Source organism: Cucurbita pepo, chromosome 10 (genome assembly GCF_057944985.1).
Source record: "Cucurbita pepo subsp. pepo isolate OVF chromosome 10, ASM5794498v1, whole genome shotgun sequence".
In the NCBI taxonomy this organism is placed as follows: Eukaryota; Viridiplantae; Streptophyta; class Magnoliopsida; order Cucurbitales; family Cucurbitaceae; genus Cucurbita; species Cucurbita pepo.
In genome coordinates, this window is record NC_141807.1 from 9,662,019 (window position 1) to 9,664,560 (window position 2,542).

General features: G+C 39.1%; 1 pseudogene; it reads right to left on the reverse strand.

Moving 5' to 3' along the window:
* Positions 1-353: 353 nt before the first annotated feature.
* Positions 354-1,391, reverse strand: LOC147790634 (uncharacterized; annotated as a pseudogene).
* Between the last annotated feature and the right edge of the window lie 1,151 nt (positions 1,392-2,542).

Consider the following 2,542-nt stretch of genomic DNA (forward strand, 5'->3'; position numbering starts at 1 on the left):
CACATCGATGTCCTAGTAAGAATGGCATGTTACTGTTAGGAACAGAAAAAGAAAATTCTAATATCATAAGAATGGGGAGAAATCTCTCATCCAATTGAAGAATGACTAAATCAAATCTAATTCAAATAACTAGATCAAATCTAATCCAAATAACTCAATCAAATCTAATCCTAACAATCCCTCCCTTAAACTGAACACGAATAGTAATCAGTTTATATCTACGATCTCAGACAAAACTTCCACCAGGTAACTTCATCAATTCCCATGTGCCATTTCTGTTTATTGCTCTAGATCCCTTGCTTGCCTCCATTTCTCACTCTTCAATACTTCTCTAAAGTTCACAGTTTGCAGGTTCAGTAGGGGTAAACATGGCTGAGCTTCATCATCTTCTTTTCAAAAAAAACTTCTCCTATTACATAGTCTCTCATCAAGACTGGTGGTCTCTTATTCCTTGCCTTATTCGAGCTAGGAGAGCTTGCTTCAGCAAAAGAGCCAGATGAAATATTTTTCTCTGCAGTATTTTCATCTGCCGCTTTTATATCCTTATTTTCATCTGTCGTTACTATATCATAAAGTCTGTAAGCTTTTGACTCTTCACTAACTCCCAGCAAAACATAACTCAAACTCTTATCATCTGGCTTAGTTCTCTGAGCTGCCTCCTCTTTTTGTCTCTGAATCAACTCGAGCCCACAATATTGTTATTCTTCCTTCCGCTGCAGCTCCAGAACTAATCGTCGCTGTGGTTTTTCTACCCTTCTTCTATTCTCTTCTAGCATTTTATCTAGCTCTTCTCTCTCTTTTCGTGCTTGTTTTTCTTTTTGTCTTGTAGCAGTAAGAGCCGCTTCTTTCTCTTTCTCAAGCTGCACATCAACATCATCAAACAACTTCGTGCGACCTTCCTCTATTCATCTCTGTATTTCTAATTTAGTCTCTTCAGAGTTTAGCCTTTCTTCAACATTCTTCTGAATTAGTTCTTCCATCCTCCTAGCTGCATCTTCTTCTAACTTCTTCAACTCTGTTTCACGCCTTTTCTTCTCTTCTTCCTCTTTCTTAAGCTTCTCTATGGAATGATTCCGATCAATGGATGCACGACTAGGACTAGAACTAGACGATTTGGGGAAAGGAGATAACGAGGAAGACCTACTTCTGCGTTGGCGGCTGAGGGAACTTGAACGGCTGCTTCTCCTGGAATTGGTAGTGGAATGATAGGGGGAAGAACTTGGGTCCCTTATGCTTCTCTGACTATGGCGATAGGAATTGGAGCGGTGAGTGTACGACAGAGACCTTGAACCACTTCTCCCCATATGTTTCAATTGAGTTCGAACGGCTGCTACAGGCTGAGATATAGCATGCAATACGAACATTCGATTCAAAGACATCTTTGTCTCCATGATTAATCCTCTCTCAGGATGAAACTCCTTGCATGTTCCATTTTGAAACAAAAAGGTAACCCCTTTGCTTGCAATTTACCAATACTCAACAAATTGTTCCTCAGGTCTGGCACATAGAACACTCTTGTGATTATCATTATGATTCCATTCACTTCTAGCAGTACATTACCCTTTCCGGTTACAACCATGCTTGAGTTGTTGCCCAGCTTCACTGAATCTCTGAAACTTCCATCAAAATCTGAAAAATATTCCTTCTTCCCACACATATGATTGCTACATCCCGAGTCAAGGAACCACATATCTTCTCTATTGGCCTTATTCATATTCACGTAAGCCTCAGCGACATCTCTTCTTGACTCTCTGCATAGTTTGTCTCCTTCTCCTTGCTTTCACATTCCCATTGAAAATGTCCTAGCTTGTGACAGCTATAGTACTCCACTGTGGCTTTGTTGAAGGTTTGTCTGCCTCGTCTGGTATTGCTTTGACATTTCCATTGAAAATGTTCTAGCTTGTGACAGTTATAGCACTCCACTATGGCCTTGTGAAGGTTTGTCTGCCTCGTCTGGTATTGCTTTGACATTCCCATTGAAAATGTCCTAGCTTGTGATAGTTATAGCACTCCACTATGACCTTGTTGAAGGTTTGTCTGCCTCGTCCCCTTCCTTTGCCTCTAAAGCTTCCACGACCTTGACTTCTTCCTCCAGCAGACTGCACAAGTGGACTCTCCATCGACATACTTTTATTATGACACACGTAGAAGACTGCTGCTTCTAGTTTTAACTAGTTTAGGGCATGACTCTGATACCAAAATGTTAGGAACAGAAAAAGAAAACTGGAAAGATCAGAAGAATCGGGAGAGATCTCTCATCCAATTGAAGAATGACTAAATCAAATCTAATTCAAATAACTAGATAAAATCTAATCCAAATAACTCGATCAAATCTAATCCTTACATTTATCATATCTATTTGGTATCATATTTATGTCTCGTATCTCTATCTCATTTTTATTTTTGTGACTCTGAGATATTTTGCTTTTATAAATAGATATTTTCACGAAAATAAGTTTAATTTATGTTGAGATGGAGAATAAAAATCGACACTTAAGAACGTTGATACTTGGGACTTTGATTCCTCTTGGTGTGAAGCTTG